Source organism: Sminthopsis crassicaudata, chromosome 1, assembly GCF_048593235.1.
Source record: "Sminthopsis crassicaudata isolate SCR6 chromosome 1, ASM4859323v1, whole genome shotgun sequence".
NCBI classification, from domain to species: Eukaryota; Metazoa; Chordata; class Mammalia; order Dasyuromorphia; family Dasyuridae; genus Sminthopsis; species Sminthopsis crassicaudata.
The window spans coordinates 508030277-508057614 of record NC_133617.1 but is presented as its reverse complement, the minus strand read 5'-3'; positions in this window follow the sequence as shown (position 1 = coordinate 508057614).

Below are 27338 nucleotides of genomic sequence, written 5' to 3'. Positions count from 1 at the left end.
CATTTTCATAACATAGTATAATAAAAATGATTTCACATGAAACTATTTGTCAATTTACAAAATGAAGTACCTAGAAAGATAATAAAGCTGAAAACCTCAGAGAGAATATATACCATATATGATTTCCCTGACAAGATACAAATAACAAAAGATATTATGCAGCTAAGACCTGCAAAAAATCAGCTTGGAAAGTTAATGATTGTTTTTTGAATGAATGGGGCTTGACATTTATTTAATGACATTTATTTCTGAATACATTCCTTCCCTGTTCCCTACACATAGAGACATTCCCTAATAATATGGATTAAAAAAGAAAAAAGAAAAAAAAGATTTAGAAAATTAAATGACATATTTATCTTACCTGACAGTCTATGCAATATTTTACCATAACAGTTCCTCATCTTTGCAATGTAGGACAGGAAAGGGCCTTTTCCCTCTTATCTTCTCCAGAGTCAAGCTTGATCATTCAGTTTTATTTTGTGGTTGTAGTAACTGTGATTATAGCTTTCTTGATTCTGATTGCTTCATGCATCAACTTATGTATTCTCATGCTTCTCTGAATTCTTCATTTTCATTGTTTTTGCATTTTTATATAATGGGTGTCAACAACAGGTTCACATGAACCTGTTTTAATTTGACCATGCTCCATAGAATCTTAGACCCGCCTTCTGATAATTTCCAGGGAAATGAGACTCAACACTAAAGGCTTTTTTGCTTCATCTTGTTGTGGAAAATTTGGGATGGTCTCTTGGTTCTTTTACCTTGTGTTGGCTGAAAAAAAAACATATTAAAGAGTTTTCACCAACAAATCAGAAAAAGTGACTTAGCTGTTGGCCTGAAAGGGAATGATTCTTCCTTCAGCTATACACTTTTTCTTCCCATTGGTCCATTCTTACAGAACTCTTCAGACTCTGGCAGTGTGGGGAAAGTAGGGACCAATGCTCAGCTTCCCCCACGCTGGTAGATTTGGCTAACTGGTCACATTTAGCAGCCTTTTCATTTTCTAACCTAATCCTTGGCTTGGCTAACTGAAAGATGTGAGCTTGGAGATATTAATTTGGATAGAGAATCAAATGAACTTTCCTATTTATGCTGATTCAGCAGTCCAATAAAATACTTGATGAAGTAATGCTCTAAATGCATCAGTTGTTCATCCTTACAACAGAGAATAGCATTAGTCTTAGGTTATTAGTGCTCTTTATTTAATGTTTATTTATGAGTTTCTTATATTAAAATTTTTTTTATGTGTGGAGGAAATAACTTATCTTGTACTACTTTTACGTTGTACATTGAGTTGTTTTTTTATTCCCTTCTTTTTGGGGAGTTCTTAGACATAAGCCAAAATTTAACTATAAGTAATTTTCCTTGGGGCTCCAGAGTGGGCATATACAAAGATAGAGAATGCAGGGGACAAAAGATTATAGAACTGAACCTTGTTTATCCAGTTGTGAATGGATTCAGAGCTGAAAAGAGAGGATGAGTACACTGGCCCCTCCCCCACCACGCTATTTTTACTGTTGTAAAGGCCTCATAATCTGTTTAGGTATTTTTTAATTGGTATCTATTTGGTTGATGGTTTTTTGTTGTCGAACACATATACATACATAAAAGTGCCGCTGTGAAAATTTGGGTGTATGTGAGAACTTTCTTTCCAGTGATATTTCTCAGCCAAAGGGAATGGTCATTTATGCATTTTGGGGGGTATCCTTTCTAATTGCTTTCCACACAGAATGGTTGGATCAATTCATATCTCCATCAATGTGTAGTAGTGTGCTTATATTTATGTAGCTCTTCTGACATTGACTATTTCCATCTTATGCCAACTTTGCCAATTTTTTAGGTGTGAGGTAAAACCTCAGATGTGTTATGATTGGCATTTCTCTTACTCTTTATTATATGCATCAATCTTTTATATGGTTCTTAATTATTTTCAATTTTTCTTTAGAAGAGTACTTATTAATTTTCTTTGGCTACTTATCCATGGGAAAATGATTGTTTTACATATTTATATTAATTTCTATCATGTCTTACATATCTGTCTCTTAACAAAGATATTTTTGACATTTCCAGGACAACATACTAGTTATAAAATACCATAATTTTAAAAAATTACATCCCATTGGAGTTTGAAGTATTTAATTTGATATGAACATAATGCTCCCAAATTTTCTTCTTCTCCTTCTTCTCCTCCTCCTCCTCTTCCTTCTTCTCCTCCTCCTCCTCCTTCTTCTTCTTCTTCTTCTTCTTCTTCTTCTTCTTCTTCTTCTTCTTCTTCTTCTTCTTCTTCTTCTTCTTCTTCTTCTTCTTCTTCTTCTTCTTCTTCTTCTTTTGCTTCTTCTTCTTCTTTTTCTTCTTCTTCTTCTTCTTGTTTTTGTTCTTCTTGTTTTTGCTGTTCTTCTTGTTCTTGTTCTTCTTCTTGTTGTTGTTTTTGCTGTTCTTCTTGTTCTTGTTCTTCTTGTTTTTCTTCTTTTTGTTCTTCTTGTTTTTGTTCTTCTTCTTCTTCTTGTTTTTGTTCTTCTTCTTCTTGTTTTTGTTCTTCTTGTTTTTGTTCTTCTTGTTGTTCCTCTTCCTCTTCTTCTTCCTCTTCTTCTTCTTCTTCTTCTTCTTCTTCTTCTTCTTCTTCTTCTTCTTCTTCTTCTTCTTCTTCTTCTTCTTCTTCTTCTTCTTCTTCTTCTTCTTCTTCTTCTTCTTCTTCTTCTTCTTCTTCTTCTTCTGTTATAAAAGAGTGACTGAAGTTGGATAGTGTCTTAGAAGCAAAAACGTCTTTTGGTAAGACATTTTAGTTATTATGAATTTTTTCAGAGTCTGTGTGCTAAACAAATTTCACAGAGACTAGTGGTTGATACAGTTCTGAGTTCCTCTGGGGTCAGCTTTTATTTATAGATAAAACCTAACTTGATTTCTATATTTGTTCTGTTCATTTCATTTTTAGAACAATTTCAAGAACTTATTTAGGAACCAAATAATAGTGATTTGGGAGTTTTTAGTATAAGATTTAATGTGGAAAGATTCTGATCTTGAGGGGATAGATAATGTAAAGAGGGAGGAAAGAGGAAGAAAGGAAAATTAACATTGATCAGGGATTCATTGAGGGTTCTTTTAAGTACAATTCTGTGTTATAACATCAACTTTGCCCATTCTTTCACTCTCCCATTCTTTCTTCCCTCCTCAGGGTTCCCCATCCAAGAAAGATGTTTTTGTTAGCTGACATATTTTAATTTCATTGAATACTTATATATGATATTTGTTACTAATGGAATCAATCAGAGTTGATTTGTGACTCTATAGGCCCTTTTTCCCCCTTTTCTATCTTTGCATATAAGATATTTATATCTTCAGCCTCTTCACTTCTCTTATCTAAATATTACTTACTAAGTACTACTAAATAACCTTCCTTCAAAGCCCAGGTCAAGCCATATTTTTTACTGAAGCTTTTCTCCACTCATCAATTCCAGTATACTTCCTTCAACTTTTGAATTTTCACAGTTTTACTCTGTGCCACTCACTTGTCACCTATTGGGGAGGGCAAATGGGGTTTTGCCTCAGGGTATTGGAATTTAGAGGGCACTGACAGCAATTATATTTCTTTAGCAGGTAGAAATGACAGGGCTTCTTCCCTCTCTAGTGAGAATAATTATTTAAAATAAGGTATCACAATAGATCACCCTCCTTCCTCCCAAGTAGTCACACCATATTTAAAGGTGAACTACTACTCACTAGTCTGTTCTGTCCTGCTTCTTCTCCATCAGCAGCTTCTGCATCTATGATCCTATGGTTTCTGCTTAGAGGAGCTGGTATTCCAAGATCTCTTCTATCAGGAGACTAAAGTTTCAAGGCCTCCCCTTTCCCTTCTAAACCTGCTGCTTGCCCTAGTGTATGTTTTGTGGTACTTGCTCCAAGAATAGGAATTGCTATTTATGCCTCTGGAACTTAGATTGTTAAGGTATTACAGTTAGTTATCATTCCAAAAGTAAATGCCTTGAGCTAATAAAGCAATTACAACACTTTAAGGACAGGAACCAAGTCTGATAATTTCTTTGTATCCAGAACTTACCACAATCTTTATATGTGCATGAGTCCATGACAGTTCACATTTAAATAGTGCTTCAAAATTTGTAAAGCACTTTATATGTTCATTGGATCAACAGCAAATATGAGAAGTAGATGCTATTGTTATCTCCATTTTACAGATGAAGATATTGAGGCAAAGAAATTAAGTGACTTGCTCAGAGGCACACAACTAGTAAGTATCAGAGACAGTGTGTGAATAAGAATAAGAGGGATAACAAATGAACTGTTGTTTGGATTGAGAGAAATAAAGGGGGTATAACTTCATTTTTCTCCAAGGGCAAAATTATAGACTTTATTATTATTTTACTTTGATCATGTAGAAAAGTAATAAAAAGCCAAGAAATTCTGATTTAGAGGGGCAACTCCCAAACTATATATCTTGTTTTTTCCTCTGAAAAAGAGTATGGTATCATGACTAGATCATTATTATCAGAATTAGAAAGATCTGGGTTCAAATCCTACCAATTTTAGTTTTTTGTTTCAGAGCCTTATGCATCTCTCTCTTATTATAATTTATAGTTGAGTTTTGATCGGTGTAGGTGATAAAAACTGGTTTCTGGGATAATTCTTTCTAGATAATTATTTAATATGCCTACTTTTAAAAATACATCTGTTATAAACCTCTTAAAAGGGGATAGAGATTGGGGCTGAAGGTTAAAAGGAAAACTTTGCTTCCATCCTAATGATCATGGTAATTTAAAATATGTAGGCTACTGGAGAACTTAGTTAATAAACATTGATAAATGGAGAAAATGATGGGGTTACTTGCTAAAGTCTTCTTGCCATAAGATATTTATGTTACTCATTAGGCTGGTAGGTGCCTAGAAATCTGCGTACATTGACTTTTTTCTCCCAGAAATAAGCTCTGTTGATTATTAATTAAATTGCATATAGTATAATATAAATCTCCCCATGCTTATTACATTCATCTTGCACATACTAATGAGAATGAGTTTCTCAGAGTTATGGAAGTGGAAATCTTGTATTTGTAGGGTGGGTGAGCAACCACAGGACCCAGATTCCCTGTTGATTTGCAAAATCTTCTTAGATTTGTGTTGGATGATTTGAGAAGTAATAATTGACTCCTTTTCTTTCTTTTCTTAATATTCTTCAGTGTGGAGATTAGGGGAGGTGGAACTATTTTGAAACTTTCTTTCCTATTTTCTCCAGCAATTCAAAGCAACCTTGATAAACAAAAACTGCCAACCAATCTCATCAATCATTTGGAGTTCTCAGCAATTACAAATAGATTGATGATTGAAGGTAAAATAATAATGTCCTACTTTATACTTGAGTATATTTCCACTAGTTAAAGTGGAAGAGAAAAGGTAAGATTTGCCAGTATAAGTGAATTCATTACTCTTTCACAGAAATAGTAAAGAGAGGAAGTTAGGCTTATAGTTTTTATTTTAACCACAGGAAAGAAATTGGGCTGCCCCTGGTAGTGTGAAATGTATTATTTTTTACAACTGGTCCTCTTGTAGGCACAGCTAGTCTGATATTCTACTCTTAACTTTTGTTGATGATCAAGAAAGTTAAAAATATGATGTCACTTTTATGATGTTTCTTTTCTATGTAGCCTATCCATTTTTGCAAACTCTTCCAAGAGAAAACGAGGGGAGAAAGCCTATGCAGAAAAGATTTTCTTTCTTTGTACTTTTGTGAAAATGGATAATTTGACATTAAATCAAATAGGGTATCAATCAAACTTCCCACAAAAAAACCCAAGTATCTTTCCAGGATTAGTTCAAAACAGCACGGTTGTGTGGTAGATAGAGACCTAGATCTGGACTCAGGAAAACCTAATTTCAAATTTAGCTTTAGATATTTAACTTCTATATAACCCTAAGCAAAATCAATTAGCCTCAATTTCCTCCTTGGTAAAACGGTGCTAACAATAGCCTCTACCAATACTCTACAGTGTTATCTCTAAAATGAGATAAAGGAGGTTTTTCAAGTTTTAGAATTCTAACTATTTTCTCCATTTTTTGGCTCCCCTGTTTTACAAGTGAAATAGGTAAAGAATTTTTACATTTTGGTTTGTTGGTTTGCCTATGGAATGAAAAAAATTGTTACATATGCCTATTTGTCTAGTTCCTATGTGTTTATGAGGAAGAATGGAGAGTTGGAAATATAAACATAAAAAATTCTAAAATCACATCTTCAGAAATGTAACAAAGGATTTTTATAACCTAGGATAAGTGCTGATGACTGCACTTGGTGCCAGCAGCATGAAGGGACCTGTCAGTGGAGCACTGGGGCTGGAGTAGGGCTGATACCACCCTACGGGGAGAGAACATAAGCAGGAAAGAACGCGGCAGGAGAACAAAAGGCTACTGACAGGGAGGCTGGTCTCCTGTCTCATAGGGGATCTGAACATTTAGCAGCTTCCTATTTAAGTGAATAATTCTTGACAACTATAAGGTAAAAGTCTCTCCATACCTTCATCCAAGAACTTTTATCACTTGGGGTAGGATGGCATGAAATGGTAAGATAGATGATACTGAGGCTGGTCTGTTTGGCATTCAAAACCTCTCATAACCTGACTACCTCCTACTTTCCAGTCTTCTCAAACCTTATTTGCTAACACAATACTCTTTGATCAAGTGACATTGGCCTTCTGGCTGTTCCAGAACAAGATGCTTCATCTCTTGGCTCTGGTCATTCTCACTGAATGTCCCCCATGGCTGAAATACTCTCCTTCCTCTGCTTCAACTACTGACTTCCCTGGCTTTCCCTTCCTTCTACAAGAAGCCTTCCTCAGTCCTTTTTAATTCCAGGATTTTCCCTCTGTTATTTCCTATTTGTCCTAGCCTATTCTGTATATATTTGTTAAAAGTTAAATGTTGTTAGATATTAAGCTTCTCAAGGGCAGAGAATATCTTTTGTCTCTTTCTGTGTTCCCAACACAGTGCCTGACACATAGCAGGCATTTAGTAAATATTGATTGATTGGTCTCAGGTTCAGATTTAGAATGAAATTAAACACTTAGACATCTAACAGTTAACAAAAAATCTTATTAGTCATAGGATGGAAAGGGTATTCAACAAATATTACATTGAGTTAATTGGTTGCAGCTTCCCTGTTTCTTTGAATGCTACTGTGAACCATTGTTCAAAGAAAAGTTCCTGATTCTTGCCAAAATCAAGCCTGAGATGAGAGAGGAGTTAAATGAAACCCAAATCTCATAAGCCCAAATTTTCTCTTTTCCTCTTTCCCCTCCATAACCCCTCCTTGAGAAGGCAATTTGATATTGATTATACATTTACAGTCATGCAGAACATTTCCATATTACATGTTTCAAAAGAAAACACAAGCCCCTCCAAAGCAAAAATAATGAAGTGAGTAAAGAATGCTTCAATCTGCACTCAGACTCCATCAGTTCTATCACTCAAGGTGGATAGCATTTTTCATCATGGGTCCTTTGGAATTGTCTTGAATCATTGTATTGCTGAGAATAGCTAAGTCATTCTATATATATATAGTTGGAAATGTTGCTTCCGCATCAAAGCGGGAGGGGGCAAGTGTATGTAATAATCCATCTGTAAATGTTTATGTGATAGCAAACATGTAATTGGTTTTTGCCAATATAGTTACTTATAATGAACTATGACCAAATAAAGTGATCATCAGTGGGAAATGTAATTATGGTGGGGATCTCATGCTCTCATGGGGAAATTAGGCACTCTGAATAATCTCTAAACTCTGTAATATCCAGCCAATAGGGAATCGGGGGAGGGACTTGCATTTTAGAGTATAAAAGTTATGCTTTGGCATTTTAAGAGTATGCCTATTTGTGACACTTGTTCTTGAAAGGTAATGAATAAAACCTTTTTCTTGGCTTCATCAGCAAGACACTTGTCTCTAGCAATTAATTCATCATCATTACAATATTACTATTATTGTGTACAATGTTCTCCTGGTTCAGCTCATTTCACTGTTCATGTTAAGTTCTCCCAGGTTTTTGTGAAAGCATCCTGCCCATAACTACTCCTAACACAATAGTGTTCTATCACAATCATATTCCACAACTTGTTTAGCCACTCCCCATTTGATAGACATTCCCTCAATTTCCAACTGTTTTTTTAATTTCAAAAAGGAGCTGTCATAAATATTTTTGTAATATAGGTTCTTTTTTATCTCTTTTGGGGTACAGATGTAGTAGTATTATTGCTGGGGCAAAGGCTATGCAGTTTTTTAGTTCTTTGGGGATCATTTCAAATTGCTCTCCAGAATGATTGGATCAATTCACAACCTCACCAACAGTGCATTAGTGTTCCTATTTTCCCACACGCTCCACATTTTCCTTTTTAAGACAAAACAATTTAGGGAGTTCTCATCAAATCTAAAAAGAATATGGGTGATTCTTCAGTTGATAAATGGTTAAAGGATATGAAAAGTTCTCCAATGAAGAAATCAAAATAATTTATAGTCAGTGATATGAAAAAAAAGTTCTAAATCATTATTGATTACAGAAATGAAAATTGAAACAACTTTGAGGTGTCATTTTATACTATCTGATTGACTAAAATGATAGAAGAGGAAAGTGATAAATATTGGAAAGGATGTGGAAAAATTTGGATCTTAATTCATTGTTAGTGAATCTATGAGCTGATAACAACCATTTTGGAGAGTGATCTGGAATTATGCCAAAAAGTTATTAAACTGCCTGTACTCTTTGATTCAGTGATACCATTATTAGGTCTGTTTTCAAAGGTGATCAGGGAAAAAGAAAAAAAGAACCTATATGTTCTAAACTATAGCAGCTTTCTTTATGGCGGCAAAGAACTGGAAATTGCAAGGATGCCATCATTTGGGCACTAGTTTAACAAATTGTGGATATGAGAAATGATGAACTCCAAGCCATTCTCCAATCGATAAATGGTCAAAGGTTGTGAGCAGACAATTTTTAGATGAAGAATTTGAAACTATTTGTAGCCACATGAAAAGGTGTTCCAAGTGACTAATAATAAGAGAAATGCAAATTAAGACAACTCTGAGATACCATTATACACCTTTCTGGTTGGCTAAGATGGCAGGAAAAGAGAATGATGAATGTTGGAAGGGATTGGGAAAACTGGAACACTGATACATTGTTGATGGAACTGTGAATGGATTCAACCATTCTGGAGAGCAAATTGGAATTATGCCCAAAAAGTTATCAAACTGTGCATATCCTTTGACCCAGCAGTGTTTCTACTGGACTTATATCCAGAGAGATCTTAAAAGTGGGAAAGGGACCCATATATGCAAAAATGCTTGTGGCGGCCCTCTTTGTAGTGGTAAGAAACTAGAAACTGAGTGGATGCCCATCAATTGGAGAATGGCTGAATAAATTGTGGTATATGAATGTTATAGAATATTATTGTTCTGTAAGAAATGACCAACAGGATGATTTCAGAGAAGCCTGGAGAGACATATATGAACTGATGCAAAGTGAAATGAGCAGAACCAGGAGATCATCGTACATAGCAACAACAAGATTATATAACGATCAATTCTGACAGATGTGGTTGCATTTACACCCAGAGAGAGAACCATGGGAACACAGTGTAGAGCACAATATAACATTCTCACTCTCTCTGTTATTTGTTTTTTTATATTTCAGTTTTTATTTTTCTTCCTTCTTGATCTGATTTTTCTTGTGCAACTGATAACTGTATAAATGTGTATACATATATTGGATCTAACACGTATTTCCACATATTTAACATGTATTGGACTACCTGTCAGATATGTGAGGGGTTAAGGGGAAGCAGGGGAAAATTTGCAACAAAAGGTTATGCAAGGGTCAATGTTGGAAAAATTACCCACGCATATGCTTTGTAAATAAAAAGCTTTAATAAAAAAAAGAAATGAAATGATGAACTCAATGATTTTAGAAATACACAAGATAATGAAGAGTGAAAATCGCAGAACTAAGAGACTATTGTATGCAGAGACAGCAATATTGTTTTAAGAACAACTTTGAGCAACCAGGTCATTTTATGATACATACCCAAATTTTCTGCAAAGTTCCTATTAAGAAAGATGCTATTTGCATCCAAAGAACTAACTCTCTCTCTCTCTCTCTCTCTCTCTCTCTCTCTCTCTCTCTCTCTCTCTCTCTCTCTCTCTCTCTCTCTCTCTCTTTCACACACATGAAATTGTTTCTAATGATAATGAAATAGGGGTAAGGAGCAAGAGAAAAAGAAAGTTATATGATAATTTTGTTATGTTTAAAAGGTTGTTGTTGTTTATCATTCATTCTCAAAGATGACCATGACATCAAGAATGTAGTGCCATGACATGTGAATGAATTGGATTTGAATGAGGAAGGACTGTGCAAGGTCACTAGTCTCACTTTCTCTTACAGAACCCTTTGGATGTAGTGACTAGATACGGATTAGGATGATTGGGGATAGCCCTGGATGCAGTGGGAAACCTTCACCTTTTTAAGCTAAAATCTTTAACAGGTCTCAGTTTGACTGAGGCAACCATTCAATGATTAAGCTTAAGTAAGAGGCAGAAAATGACCTTTTTTAACCTAGTCAAATAATAGTAAAAGTAAAAATAAAAGGAATTATTCTGAGAAAGCAAGACCCTCAGGATTGCTGGTCAAAATAATATCAATTAGTATTCACATTCACTCTGAGGCCATCAGAGTTAAAAACAAAAAAAAACAAAAAACAAAAAAAAAAAAACAACTTTTGTTGGCCAATAAATGGGAGCCATAGCAATTTATATAATAATAAACCTGCAGTCTGCAGTTTCAGGTGCAATCTTCTTTTTTTCTATTCTATTTTGTTATGTTTTATTTCTTAAATTCAGAATGATAAAAAATTAACAGAGAGAATATATATTTATATATGTATGTATATGTTTGTTATATGTATAATATATATGTATACATACATATGAAGAGTTAGGAACTCTGATCAATTCAAAGACCAATCAAAATTTCAAAGGATTTAGGGTGACTTATACTACCCACTTCCTGATAGAGGTTATTGACTTTGAGATATTTTTTTCACCTCTAAGAGAGACTTTTAAATTTACAAAGTCATTTCCAAGCTTGGACATATCAACCTCAGAATAGATACTGTTCATCTAAAAGCAGAAAAGAACAAACATAAACATGGGAAAGGTATCCAGGGTCCTAGGCACAATAAATTTGTCTAGTTATGTCATTTTCCTTTGGCCACCATGTGAAAACAGTTACCATGACAACTGACCAAGGCAGCTTATCCTTTATCCCTCTTTGGAAGACTCAGCATTCCATGATGTTCTTGGGAGAATATGAGGAAGAAAGAATTAGCCAGAAATTGTCTATCCCCTGGCAACATGCCTCTCTACTGTCACTGTCACAGGTAGGGGAGAATCAAGAACTTACTCAGAGTTTTCTGAACCATACCAAAGTGGTAGAGCCTCTTGGTCTTGGGCCATCACCACATAGGACTAGAAGCAGTCTGGAACTTTGTTGTTTCCAAAGTGGCTAAATCCCAAGTCATTATGTATCTGTAGTCCTTGGAAATTTCCAGGGAATGCTCCCTGGAATGGCCTGACTAGGTTAATCCAACTCCAACTCCAACTAGAATGTTTTTCTATCTCACTTCTACTCCCCTTCCTCACTCAGCTTTTTTCAGAGCTCAGCTCATCTCCATTAGCCTATCCGATATCTTATACTATATTTTTTGCAAACTCCCTAAACTCCACATGTATAAAACTGAAGTCATTATCTTTTCTCCCAAATCTTCCATGCTTCTGAACTTCTCTATTAATGCCAAGGGCACCTTTAGTCACCTAAGTTCACAATCTAGATTTTATCCTTAAGTCCTTACTCCCTCTCATATCTCCTTTCTTTCTACCTTCTCTGTCCTGCCCCCATCCCATCCATATCCAATCTGTTACCGAGTCCTGTTGATTTTTACCTTCTTATATGCCCCCTTCTTTCTTTAGTCATTGCCACTATCCTGGTAAAAGCCCTCATTACCTGACATTTGGACTATTGTAAGAGCCTGCTAATTAGCTTCCATTCCTTCACTGGGTCTTAAAACTGATCTGATCATGTCACCTTCTCCTCCCAACAGAATGACAGGCAACTTTATATGGAAGTGACTACAACTGAGAATGGTCTTATTTTTCTCTGTTCAATGAATTCTCCTTGTTCCCTAGTGACTGTCCTGGTGCTTCTCTTGCTTTTTCTCTTTCTGTTGGACCAGCATTCCAGAGCTCTTCAAGCATTTCCTTGAAGAGGCAGAAGAGTAATAACTTACCCTTGCCTACTTGGGTAGAAAAATTGAATTGCTCACACGCTAGTGAATTCATATTCTGGTCTAATCCCTGGCCTGATTTTCCAGAAGACATGGCCCTGGGGGATCTGTTTGGATAGGCAAAATTAAGGTGGAACTTAAATATTGATTCAGAATTCCCACAAAATGCTTCCATATATTGATATTTTGAGTTCGTCAAATAATTAATATCACAAAAGAACAAAATAATAATTTTAAGTGATTACTGATATTTGACTTGGGCTTTTGAGGATCTTGTGACAAGTATTTCTTTTGTGTTCTAGGAATAAATAATTGCTTCATACTTGATTTATATTATGAGTAGTTTTCCTTTGTAGGGGAGTCCCTTGACAGAAGCCAAACTACTAAGATAGTATCTAGAGTTCTAGGATATAAAAGTCCAAAAAGTATGAAAAAAAAGTCTCATTCCTTTCTGTAGAGTATTAAACCTTGTCAGATCAAACCTTGTCCATGTGGGGGTCCAGAGTGAAGAGTGGCCTTTTAGTAGAGAGTGAGAAAATAAATGCATCAACCCATTTTTGGTTGTTAATATTACATACCCAACCCAAAGATCACTGCCCTATGCTTTTAGCTATCTTCACTGAATTTGCTGACTGTTTCTTCTGGTGCCATCTATGGCTTTTGGTCCTGGAAGGTTTTCTCTTCATTTGACTGGTTTGTCTGAGACCCTGTATGTGAAGCCAGATAGATAAAACTTTCTATTGAGAAGTGAAATGATATATTTATCTGTTATTCTAGGTAAACTAGGTAAGCTAGGTAAAATATCCTATTTGTAGACATGTTGCTACAACTTAATTGATTTGTATCTAATCAATCAACAAATGTCATTTGAACATTTTGTTGAACATTAAATGTCATTTGTCAGTTTGAAACTAGAGTGAAAAAGATAAAAATTAAACAGTTCTTGTGTTCTCATGTTTTATATGAGCTTACATTCTAATGAGAGATACAATAAAGGCAGAAGGCCTGGATCTGTTAACAGAATATTGTACCCAAATATTAGTAATTCCACACATGGTACCAAGAAGCAGTTGTTGATTCCCAGTATATATGACCCTGAAATTTTTACATGCTTACACACATGGGTCAAGAGAAACACCTGGAACTAGGAAGAAATAGATTTCACTGGTCCAACATTGTTCCAAATAAGTAATATAAGACTTCAATAAAAGTATAACAAAAACATATGCTGTCTAGTTGAAGATTATAAACTCTAGCAAACATATGAAATTTTTCTAAAGTTACTTCTTACTTTTATAAAGTATGCAAAGGCATGGACAACTAGAAAACAGAAGTTTCACAGTTGCTAAAGTAATGTGGGAGAAGAATTTTTCTGTAACCTTCTTATAATTATTTTGGACTAAGGCAGATTCTTTGAAAGCACGCTTCTAAAGGAGAGGTTAGCTTTGGCTTTTATCAAGAGGCCTAGAACCATAATCTACCCTCTTTAAAGGGGATCTACAATATGAGCATGTCATACACACATTGCTGAACATTTAGGGAAACTGAGTAGAGAAACATGAGGCTTTCTTGGTACATAATGTAACTCTATAAAGAATTATGCTGCCAGCTTCACACCTTGCCTGACAACATCTAGATGAGAGCCATATTTACCTATTGACTTGTGCTTTGCAATCTCTGAGGATGAAGAGACTATATGCACTCAAAACCAGGACAAAAAAGAAGTTTATCACATAGCTAAAACAATTCAGAAAAGCACTACCCGAAACAATTGATGGTTTCATGATTGGATTTATTGTCAAGACTTTCAACAAGTTAGCAAGATTGCTGGAAAATCTTGGTGTTCATGGGAACAGTGATAGAAAGCTACTCCAAACCTAATTGTAGAGAGACTGAGTGACTATTTACAAATAACTCCAGAAATTGGCAGGAGCCCTAGAAAGGTAATTTAACCTAACTATTTTTTTTCTATGAGCCAGTTGGTTGGATTCTCAGATGGTCAGGTAGAAATGTATTGGTGGACTCTTAGCAGAAGGAAATTCTTTACATTTTTACAGATTGGTTGATTGTTCAGAAATAGACATTTAAGTGAAAAATTCCTGTTCTTCAAGTCAATAATCAATTCAAATAAAGGAAGAGTAGAAAACTAAGGGCAATATCTTTCCTGCCTGAAACTTTAGCTGTATTGACTCCTCAGGCACTAAAATACCCCAGCTAGCAGCAGCTAGTGCTGCTAGCCAGCCTAGTTACCCACCAATTCAGGTTCAGGGATGTATAAATATAGTTATGATCAGGACTATACCTCGCTAATATTGTCAGCTAAGAGTAGAAAGTATGACAGGTTACAGGAAAGCTAGGGCTAGTGCAATAGTGACCAGACTATTATTTACACTTCTAGCCAGAAATAAATGCTAAAGTATACTCATCTCAAGCATGTTCATTCATACATATATTAATTACATCACTACAATATGATTTTATTTTATTATTTAGTTGCTCATGTTTACTTGTTTCTGAAGAAGAAAGATTTATCCCTATCATATTCATGAGGGGAGGAGAGATGGATAATGGTTTGACTCTCATAGATGCTTCTAAGGAAGCCAGAAGGTTAAAGAGCAAATGGCAAGAGGAAAGGGAAAAATGGTAGCTGAGCTTTGGCATAGTTGTCCAGCTATTCCAGTTGCCCAGAATAAAACTGGTAACATCTATATGTTTCCTCACTTTCACTCTTGTTCTGAAAATACTAAACTCTATTGCCAATCTTTGTTCTTCAAGAGTTAATTTGATTTCTTGGTGAGAAAGAGAGGGTGGGGTGGGGGAAGAGAGACTTATTTCTCCAAACTAATGTTTCTTTAGAGAATTAATGCAGTATTTATTTGTCCTATGAGGTTAAAAGTCTGAAAGGAGACAATTCTATGAGAACGGTTCTAGAGGTTATGACTAGTCCTGATTAAAACTTGGAGGCATTCCCTGGCAAAACCATGGGAGCATATAAGTAGATGGAAAAAGATTTTGTTGATTCATATTTTTTTAAATTTTCAACAACAGATCAGATTAATTTGGACCAAATCAATCTGTGTGGGGAGAATTAAAGTCCTTCCTCTCAGAGGCCAATTTCCTCATCAGGCATCATTAGTCCTTTGTTCTGCCAGAAAAATTTAATGAAATCCATCCACCAAAAAGAACGTTTAGGAGACTGGAAAGCAAGTTAAGCAGAAGAGAAGACTCTACCAGGTGCTTCACCCAAAAGGGTGAAGGAGTAACTTGATCTGCTAAACACAGGTAACAACTATGTGCCAAATACTGTGGTAAACTCTAGAAATCCAAAAGAAGAAGACCTAGATAGTCCTTGTGTCCCTGCACTTCAAGAACTCAGTATTCTAAATGGAGGAGACAATACATCTAGGAGAATTCAGCTGCAGGCAGATAAAAAGATAAGAGGAAGTAGAATCAGAGTAAATTCATTTTTCTTGTTGCCATATTTCTTTGCTTGTTACAATTTCTTTGCACCCTAGAGCTCTTGTCAGTGACCCATTTTGTGAATGGAGACATTTTTGCTTTGAAGTCATAATTTATCCTACAAGAACAGCTCAAAGAAGCACTTTTTTAAACTCAGATCTGAGAGTATGTTGGGGAATTGTAAGTCACCTCCAAGCACTTGGATAAATTGCAAATAGTAGAGTCTTTTTTTTTTTTAACCTCAGGGAGTCAATTTTAAGTTATTACTTTTTCCTCTGAAGGTAGTTTTCTCTAATGTATTTTCTTTGCTCATTGCTTTTATGGCAGGTTTTGATTGAGATTGTACAAATTAGTGATTTATTTATGACATGTGGTCTGCTGTAGTTAACTTGTGACTGTTTCATCATTAACTACCTAACTAAACAAGAAGTTAAAAAATTAGCCAAAGGAAAGCTGAAGGTAATGCCAACATTATTTTCAACTTGCTGGAAGGCAAGTACAATTCTCAAAGACCAATTCTTTTCTCTCATGTCTCCTTCTAAATGAATTGTATTGACCCAATAAAGGGAAGAGATACAGAGAGGGAGAGAGACAGTCTTATAAAAAGACAAAGAGACTGAGATAAAGGAGGCACATTTTCACGAAACCACATATTTTATATTTACATTTTGATAAAGTTTTCATCAAAAGTGGGGCAGATTGGTTGTATCACAGGAGTTTTAGATGTGAATTACTTGAAGGTTGTTGTTCAAAATCATGTTAACATTAAAGCTTTAAATTCTTGTGATTCTTGCATATCAATGTGTCAAAGAATCATATTTAAAAGACCAAATGAATTTTTTTTTTTTTTTTTTTTTTTTTTTTTTTGCTGGGGCAATTGGGATTAAGTGACTTGCCCAGGGTCACACAGCTAGGAAGTGCTAAGTGTCTGAGATCACATTTGAACTCAGGTCTCCTGACTTCAGGGTTGGTGCTGCACCACCTAGATGCCTCTATGAAATTTCTTAAAAGGGTAACTTCATAGAAAGAAATGAAGCACTATCAAAATGAATTGCATTACATAGAAATATAACTAGGACAAAATAATTAGGGCTTTGCCCCAGGGCATTAAATTTAGAGAACTCTGACATCATCTCCCAGTCCTATGGTACATTGGAGTCCATTATTCTTCCACCTTTATCTTCCCACCTCTCAGCAGCAGCCTCCCAGAAGTGCTCCTGTTTCCACCTCCCTGGTCTCTGTCTTCCACTTCCCACTTAGGGTAATGTCATCACCTCCCCTCAACTGAGACTGCTTTTGAGATCACTGGCCCTTGGGGAAAAAAAAGATCTAGTTATGATTCCAGCATTAAATAAAATAGATTGGCAGGCAACTATTATATAATATTTCTTTTCTTTTGAGTTTTTCTTCTCCTGAAGCACCTATAATACAATTACTATGCACTAATCTCTATTAAAATTATATAATAAAGATAATCTGTTTTTTTGGTAATTTATTACTCTTTCCAGGTTAAGGAATTTTCAAGTTAACTATTACTTTAAAAATTAAGTTCTTCAACTGATCCCCTTTTCTAGCTGCCATATTTCCTTAAGAAGATTCCTTTTGAATCCCTAACAACGTTTCTGTTTTGTGACCTACAAAAAGCTACTGCTTTCTTCTGAACTCAATTACATTTAGTTTTAATAAGAACTCACTGAAAGGACAATTGTATAAAAAGAAATTTTACATTGCTCTGTTATTTTGTCAGGTGAAGTTAATGATCAGACTTTGAGTAGATTCTCCATAGAGCTAGACAGGAGACCTCAGGAATTCATTATACTTCGGGTTAAAAGTGAATCTCAAAGTTTTATTCATTTATTCCCTCAACAAGTATATATTAGGCACCTATTATGTATCTGAAATTTTGGTAGGCACCAGGGATATTGAGATTAAAAAAAGAAACAGTGGCTACTCTCAAGAGTTTATATTCATTTTACCAGGGAAAACAACATAGACAATTTAATACAAAATGTATGTAAAAAAGATAAAGTTATTTGGGGGGAGTCAAGAGAAGTTTCCTGTTGGAAGTGCTACTTGAGAAGCCATTAAAGAGGGGTAGGGATTCTGTGAGTTTGAGGCTGTGTGTGTGTGAGAAGAGAGTGCATTCAAGGAGTGAAAGACAAGAGTGCAAAGGTGGAAGCTAATGGAGTGTCTTGTGTGAGGTCAATGTGGCTGAAGCATTGTTTACTTGGAGAACACAGTATTGTGCAATAAGTTGGGATTTATGGACCAGAGTCAGATAGTGAAGGTCATTAGGAACCCCAAAGAAGAATTACATTTTATCCTTGTGGGAAGAAAGAGTTACTGCAGAATCATGAGGAGAGGACTAACATAGCAAGACCAATGTTTTAGGGAAATGAATTTAGAAGCTCTGCAGAGGATGAATTGCAGGGGGAAGAGATTGAATTTGGTGAGATCTATTAGAAAGAAAGTTATTGAGATTGTCCAGGTGGGAGGTGATAAACATCTGAAATAGAATGGAAATTGTGTGAATGAGAGAGGGGGGACCTATTGGAGATATATTATGGAGTTAGAAAGAGCAAGATTTGATTACTATTTATATATGGGGTGGAGAGAAGGGAAAAGAAAGAGCTGAGAATAAATCTGAGATTGTTAACCTGAGCACCAGAAAAGATAATAATGTCCTGAACAGAAATAGAGAAGTTAGGAAGAAGGGAGGCATTTAGGGGAAAGATGAGTTCTGTTTTCCATATGTTGAATTTGATATTTTGGGGATATGAAACTAGTTCAGTAGAGAGAGGCTGAAGTTCCTTACATAAATCTGGTAGTCATCTGTAAAGAAATGAAATTTAACTCAAGGTAGCTAAAGAGATCATTGAGAATGAAAGAAAAAAGAAGACCTAGGATGGAATGGAACCCTAAGATATATTCTTGCATGAGGGCATGGATTTACATCTCAAGGAAACTTAAAAAAGAACAGTAAAAAAGAAAAGAAAGAGAACTAAGAGAGATAATTTATTTATTTCTTGTTGCTTTTTCTCCTTCTTCCCCACCCCTAAACACACTGAAACATGGTGCTGCATGCATATTTTAGATAATTAACTAGAAACTATTATCCACTAAAAGAATAAAATAATATTGTCAATTATTTCTTTTTCTATGTTATGGAATATCATAGAATCACTGAATTTTCAAGGTTAAAGGAACTTTAACATCTAACTAGTATGAACCATTCTTGAATGGAAATGCCACTATACATTATCCAGAAAGTGGCCATATAGTCTCTATTTGAAGATATTCTAGGAGAGAGAACCTGCCATTTCTCTAGGCAGCCCATTTCACTATTGGACAACTATGCAACTTTCATTCATTGGTCTTGCTTGATTCTGCCCTTTGAGGCCAGACAAGATAAAACTAATCCTCATTACATATAATAGCTATTTAATACATGAAAATATCTATTAAATATCCATGAAAGGTTCTTTTCTCCAAGTTAAATAAGTTTTCTTCCTTCATGTGATCCTTATAGGACGTGGACTTAAGACCCTTTACCCTCTTGGATCCCCTCCTCTGGACAGTCTCCAGTTTATTTATCATTGTCCTGCTTAAATCATGGTTCCCAGAACTGAACATCATATTATTGATGAATAAGGAACTATCATTTTCCTATTCCTGGAAATTATATCACATTCATTCTATTTCCTTTTCCCTTCCCTACTCAGAGGCCATCTCTTACAATAAAGAATAAAAATGGGAAGATATTTAGGGCATCTGATATTGTATGTAATATTTTATACCTCTAAACTCTTGAATGAAGAGAGTGAGATGCATTTTCTGGGCTCTTTTCTTAAATCAGACTTATTGATTATAATTACACAATGGTTTCTTTTTTTCTGTCTTTAATTTTTTATTATTTTAGTCATTGTGTATATTGTTCTCCTTATTACACTCTGCATCGGTTTACACACGCATACACACATATATCTTTTCATGATTCGCTAAATTCCCTAAATATCTAATTATGAGGTTACTAGATGAATTTTGAAACTCCTTCAGTTTGAAGTCATTTGATAGCCTAAACCACTGATTCCTTGCTATTAACCTGGCATAAAGGGTTTCATTTCAAAATTCAATTAATTGCAAACTGCAGTCATACTTATTCCAAAGAGATCAGTAAACTTGTTTGAAAACTATTTAATGAATAAGATTCATGTTGCCATAAATCAAAGACTCCTTTTATCACCAGAGAGTCTTCTGGATCCCAGATTTGCATAGGGTCAAAGTTACCCTGTTCTTTTTAAATTTTTATTTGTTTTGTTTTTAATTTATAGAATAAAACAAATATTTCCATAACAATATCATAAATAAGGTGATTGGACATGAAATGGCAAATCTATTATGTATAATGTATTATTCCCTTCAAATATATAGTAAAATTATTTTTAATTTTTTTTCCTTTTTTTTATTCCCTTCCTCTACTACTTAGAGTTGGCTACCATTGGAAACAAATACATACATATATATGTAAAATCATTCCATACATACTTAAATTTATAAGTTCTTTTCCTGGAAGTGGATAGCATCTTCCTTCATTGTTCCTTTATAGTTAATTTAAATATTTAAAATAGTTAAAATGACTTAGTCACTTAGAATTATTCTTAAAAACAATATTGCTATTATCATAAACAATGTTATCTTGGTTCTGCTCATTTCACTTCGTTATTTCATGCAAGTTTATCTGTGGCTTTCTAAGATTATCAAACTCATCATTGTAGTTCTTCAATTTCTTCAACAATTCCCCAAATAGTGGGCATCCCCCAAATTTCCAGTTCTTTACTACCTCTTCTTCTTTAATAAAGGAACATGAATCTGAGATCTTAATTTGCTACATTCATTGGGACAATAACTGAGAAATGGGTGCTGGTAAAACTAGGTAAGTCTTTAAGCATTTGGCAAAAAAAAAAAATGGTTGCGTGTGTTTTTTGCATGTGTGTGTGTGTATATATAAGGGGTATGCTTTCTCTTAGGAGACTTAAACATGTCAGAAACTTTTGAGATATTTCATTAGATCATAGCCAAAGCTAGAAGGGACCTCATAAGCCATCAAGTCTACATCCTTATTTTATAGATGAGAAAACTGAGGATAGAGTATTTAAGTGACTTATCTAGTATCACATAGCTAAGTAAGTGTCTGAGATGGCCTTCTTAACTCTAAGAGTCTATTGTTGAGTCTATTATCCATTATCTGCTGCTGTGTTTTATACTTGTCTTTTTCTGATACTCTATTCTGTTCATCTTTAATTGGCAACGTTTGGGGAGTAGAATGTTTTGTTTGTGTGTGTGTATGTGTGTGTATGTGTGTGTGTGTGTGTGTGTGTGTGTGTGTGTGTGTGTGTGTGTGTGTGTGGTTTCTCAGTCAGAATACAAGCATTTATTTAATATTTACTATATTCCCGGCAACATGCTAAGCAATAGAAATGCAAAGAAAGGCAAAACACAGTCCCTGCTTTCAAAGAGCTTAACAGGGAGATAACATGTACACAAGCTGTATAGAGATAAATTAGACATAATCAACAGAACCACGATACTACTAGTAAGGGGAATCAGGAAGGGCTTCTTGGAGAAGGTAAGATTTTAGCTGAAATTTAAAGGAAACCAGGTTATCCAAAAAGCAAAGATGAGGATGGAGAGAATTCCAGGAATGGGGGGTGAATAGTAAAAATATCTGGGAATTGAGAGACAGAATGTGGCAGTTAAGGTTATTGTGAGGAACAGCTCAACCTTTCCCTTCTCTCTTACCCTCTTTCTCTTCTGCTCTCCCTTTTCATGGCACCATCTATGATTTTTTATTCTCTTTTATAAATACCTCATCAACTTAGATCTCATCTGTTTGTGTTTCCCATAATGTTTGTTCCCTTGCAATTTTTTTTTTGTTCACTCTTCCTTAGGCCACCATGCCTGAACTATTCTTTGTAATTTTTCTGCATTCACTTTTGCATATTTGATGGCTGATTTTTCCATTTATGTTGTTATATACATAGCATATGGTGTTTTTCAGAGTTCTGCTTACTTCACTCTATAACAGATATCTTTCCATGCTTTTCTATATTCATTATTTTCATTGTTTTATCTTTTTCAGAGATACATATTCCATTACATTTATGTATATTTTAACCTTTCCAGGTAATGCTGATTTTCTTTAGTAGGAGATAGGACACAGATTTTTAAATTTTAACAAGGTCAAACAGTAATGGTATACATCTGTAATCTTTGCTACTGGTGGAGGAGGAGGTTGGTGGATCACTTGAACTAAGGAGTTCTGAGCTGTACTAAAGGATAAAATCTATTGGCTATCTGCACAAAGTCAGGCACCAATATGATGAATTCTTAAGAGGGGTCTACCAGTTGTCTATGGAGGAGGCAAACTGGCATAAGGCAGTAATGTAGCAGATAAAATCTTCTGTGCTAATCATTAGTGACATCAGGATAGTGAATAGCCACTATGCAGCCAGATTGGGAGAAGAAAGTCCATCTAAAAACAACAACAATCTCCCTTCTCTCCCCAAAAAGCAAACAGCTGAGAAAGAAATTTATTGTGAGAAGAAAAAACTGCCTAAAATATGACTGAGAATCAACATCTTCCCCTAAACTCCTGCCCTTTTCCCAGATTTATTCTCAATGACTTTAGTGGTCACTTAAAATCTCTTTCCTGTGTCATTTTGGAGGAATGTGGGAAGAGTTGGTAAGGAAGAGGGAAATGATCTGTCCCCAAAAATCTGCAGTGCAGAGGGGGATAGTGAGAGGCAGATTAACAACTCTAACAAGTATAATTGTGAATGTTTTTTTTCCCCTTTCTTTGTCTGCTGTGGTACCCAGAGAGACCTGCTTAGGAAAGGGGAATTCAGGGGTGTAGTTCTGTGGAAAGTAATACTAAACCAGAAGACCTACTTCTTTTATTCTCTTCCCCTTCCCCTTTTTCACCAAGCAAGGAAAAGGATTATTTTTTTCTTTTTAAGCTGCATTGACAAGAATGAACGCACTTGCTGAGGTGTCAGGAATGATGACACTGAGTGTAAATGGTGTTACATATGTTGTCTGACTCCATAGGTGCTATCAATGCCATCTGTGGGGAAATAACCTGGCAAGCATCTTGTTCTGTGTTAATGAAGCTACCAGATCTCCCAACATCAAGTTAATAAGAAATAAATGGTTTGATTCTCCTTACTACCTTCTCAGATAGTTAGTTAGGTGTTAGAGAAGGTCCATTTATTCATTCAGATCAGCAGGGTGCCATTTAGTGAAAGCATTCCTGCAGTGGTTATAGGATTTTCCAGCACTTCAGGCATTATTCTGACTGGGAAAGAATGAAGAAAAGGGACAGAAGAGTGCTTTTTCCTCATAGTTTTGAAGAGGAGGCTCATTCCCTGCATGTGTTTGGCATTATATTACATTACATATATCTCAGTAGCTGTTAGCTTATAAAGGATTTCCTTTCTACTAAATAATTTCTTCTTTATTTATTCCTTGCCCCTCTTTCTCTTCTATTCTCTTTTCTCTCTCTCCTCCCTCTTTCCCTCTTCTTCCCTCACTCTCCCTGGCCTCTCTCTGTCTCTATCTCTTTGTTTCTGTCTCTCTCTCTCTCTGTCTCTTTCTCTTCTCTGTCTTTCTGTGCTGTCTCTGTCTCCCTCACTCCCCTCTCCCCCATACACTGTATTTTCCTTTTTCCTCCACATCTACTATATCTCCAAGATTTTGAACTGATCTCAGTTTTGGATGGACCATTCATTCATCTAGCCTCACTGCCCACCTCCCATCCACCCACAAGCATATTTACATAATAATGTATTTGATAAGTCACACTATTATAGTTATAATATAATATACTAGTATAGTATAATATAAGTATACTTAAAGTCAGGTTTTTCAAAGGAGCATGTGTTGCTCTTCAGTAGGTCAAAAGAAACTAATCTAAAAGGGGCATTTCTTGTCTTTAAAGGTGATATTGATGTTTGTTTTTAATATTTATTTTAGTTCCCAATTAAAGCTTCTTTTCACCTCCAAACTTTACATTTTGACAAGGAAGTTAGGGGAAAAGGAAACTGACATATTGACCATATTTGACAGCACATGCTTTATTCTGTACCTGTGGTCCACCACCTCTCTTCTGCAGGGAGTGGATAATTAATCATTAGACCCCTGAAAATAAAAGAATTGCATTGATCTATTTTCTGATGTCTTCAACTTTTCTTTTATATTATTGTCATCATTGCATATATTATTCCCTTGGCTCTGCTTACTTCACTCTGAAAATATTCATCCATGCCTTCCCAATTCTGAAATTCTCTTATGCTATTTTTATGTCACAATAATACTCCATTACATTCATGAACCACAATTTGTTCAACTGTTCCCCATTTTGTTTCCAATTTTTTGTAGTTTTTTGTGATTGCAAAAGAATTGAAAGCAAAGTAGAGGCATTATTTTTTAGCAGCAGCAAAAAACAAAAAAAAAAAAACACATAAGAAAGAGGAGAAAAGACTGTAGAATACCAGCTAGGGAAGAAAATTTCTCTAAATCCTCAACTACTCATGACTCTTCTCGGTGATGGTGACACTATTGTTTTTGACATAGATTGCAAAAGGAAAATCAATAGTCACATCTTTAATTTAAAAGATAATTGCATTATTGGAAAAGAAGATGTAGCTTAGGAAACTGAGTTTGGAGAACTGACATCACAGGTTCTTTACTTGACATTCCCATTATACTTCCCCATAGTGTATCTGAAATGTACTCAACCTATTCCATTTTTTCAGGGTTTTGTATAACTAAACTTAAGAAAGTACTGCTGGACTCACCAAAGTTAAAGCATTGTGAATTCTCCTTGTTCTGTTTCCAGGCAATTGAATTCAAGTCTCTATAGCTGATCTCTAATGAAAGTGACTAGTCTTTTATCATAGTCTTTTGCTTGCTCAAAATGAGATCAAGTATGGGATAAGAAATTTATTTTTATATGTAAAAGAAATTTTGTTGTTTGGTGATTTCCAGTCATGTTAAGCTATTTGTTACCCCATTTGGAGTTTTCTTGGCAGAGATATTAGAGTGGTTTGTCCTTTTCTTCTTCAGCTCAATTTACGGATGAGGAAACTGAGGCAAACAGGATTAAGTGACTTAAGTGACTAAGGTCACATAAACCACATTTGAATTCAAGAAGATGAGTCTTCCTGACTTCAGGCCTGACACTATATCCATTGTACCACCTAGCTAAGATGCTGAAGATATTGAAAATTGCTTAAACAAGATTTAGTAATTTAACTTACAACAACTATTAACTTAAAACAACTATTTTAATTTATTGAAAACCTAATTCTTAATCTCAACAATATAAAATGTAGTTTTCAGGATTTCTATATTAACCTCATTTCACCTCAGCACCATATTGTCTAAACAGCTATTGGTAAATGTTTATTGATAAAATGACCAGACTTAGGATAATCCTATTCATACATTTTCTTTCCAAGAGTACTAGAGTAGTCGCTGGGAAGTCCTTCCTAGATTCTACTCAACTCTGACCTCTTGAACTCACAAAGTCATCACTAACCCAAGATATAATTCATTTTAGTATAAATACTCATTTACTTAATATCAAGAAAGAGGGGGAAAGAACCAGAAGAGTTAGTTCAAGCTTGCCTAGTCAGGACATGTTCTTTAAATGTTATATTCTCACAGCTGTATAGAGAAGAGGATAGAAATTAAGGCAAGCCATCTAAGCCCCTCTCAGGAAGTAGCTCAAAACAGCTAAAGGCAGAATTTGTAGACTGAAAGAAAGAATCCAAGAAAACATTTAGTATTCACTTTACATATAAACTGATCATCTATATTTCTGGTTCTGCAGTCAATAAAAATTCAATCTTTGTCATCCCAAAGTACAAACCCTTTAACTTTGTGTCATCCTGGCTAGAAGGAGACCTCAAAGTTCTCATGTGATTGACCAAAACCAGGAATGGCAACTCTGAGCAAATTCTATGGAATGGATTTTGTAGGCAATGTGATCTGTATATGAAGCAGTAATGAAAATAAGACTAAGATACTCATATGTGAAAGCTTACTGTGAAATTCAGCAAATCTAGCAATCTCAGACTCTCCAGATTCATAAATTTTACCTATGGATTAATTTATTTATGTGGTGTCTGGTGCTGGGATGTGGATTGAAATTTAGAACATACATTCACCTGAGCTACAGGCATAGATTAAATCATGTACTGAACCGCTCAGTTCCAGCCATCGAAATAATAAGCTAATTTACTGGACTGAGGAAATAAAAGTAGTTTATCCCCTTCCTGCAACAACAAATTGAAGAGCTTATCTATGGATAAGCATCTGATCATATACGATGATCAAACCTAAATACAAGCAAACAGCCAAGGAGCCAAACAAACAGAAATGAAACTAGCTTCAGCAGGTACTCAGTATTGCCAGATTTGACTGCTGGCAAGTTGCCAAAAGGGATTATGTAATTCTAAGACCAGGCCCTTAGCTGGGAATTGTATCCTCTGATCCAAAACATTCACTCATAAAGGAACTGGCAGCTAGGAGAGAAGGTGAGACTCTCACTTGCACTGTAGTGATGCTGCTGATTTTCATAGATAATGTGTAGTCTTTTTTTTCTGGAAGGGGTTAGGGGGATTCAGAGAACAAACTAGCACATTTATTATACTAGGATGCACATTCACCCTAGAACAATTGCCCAGTGTTTTGTATTTTAGCAGTGTGATAATTAATGGCCTGGCAAGCTGAGGCAGCTGCCAAATAACAGATCTTCCCCCAAGTGTGGGGGCAGGCAAAGTAAACTAGAAATCACTGCAGTTTTTATTCACCTTTCCAAGAGTGACTTGTTAAACTTCATAGATTGATTAATGTATTAATTTAGCAAACATTTATTAAATTCCAACCATGTGCATGCATTGTACTAGGAGGGTTTTTTTTAATGTTATTGCTCGTTTTTGTTTTTGTTTTTGTTTTTGTTTTGGCCTGGACCTGTGATTTCTTCATTATGAGGAATCCCAGATGTGGAGACTGGTGCACTGGAAAGGGTGCTGGGAAAGATCCGGGTTCAAATCTTACCCTCATCACTCATCATCTTTGTGATATTGGACAAATTATTTGGCCTTTCTTCTGTTTTCTCATTTGTACAAGCAGAGGAGGTGGGAAAGACTATAAAGGTTCCAACTCTAAATCTATAATACTATTATAAAGGGAGTGGGGTGGGGTGGAGGCTGAAAAGCAAAAGCCTAGACTTTAAATCATGCTTGGATTTGCTCTTCTTGGTGTATTACATAGAATATTACAATAATCCTTGTGAAGGCTTGGGTGAACCCACACTGTCTTACTATGACTAATTGAAGGGGTAGTGTTTTGTGATAATGAAAATTCTTTAGGTTGGCCAAGGAGATGGAAAAACTGATGACTCAGAAGGCATTGAACTGGAATTGAGTTCAAATACAAAAAAGATTGATAAACCCCTCCCTTGGTCCTTTTAAAATTTTTCTTCCTAACAGT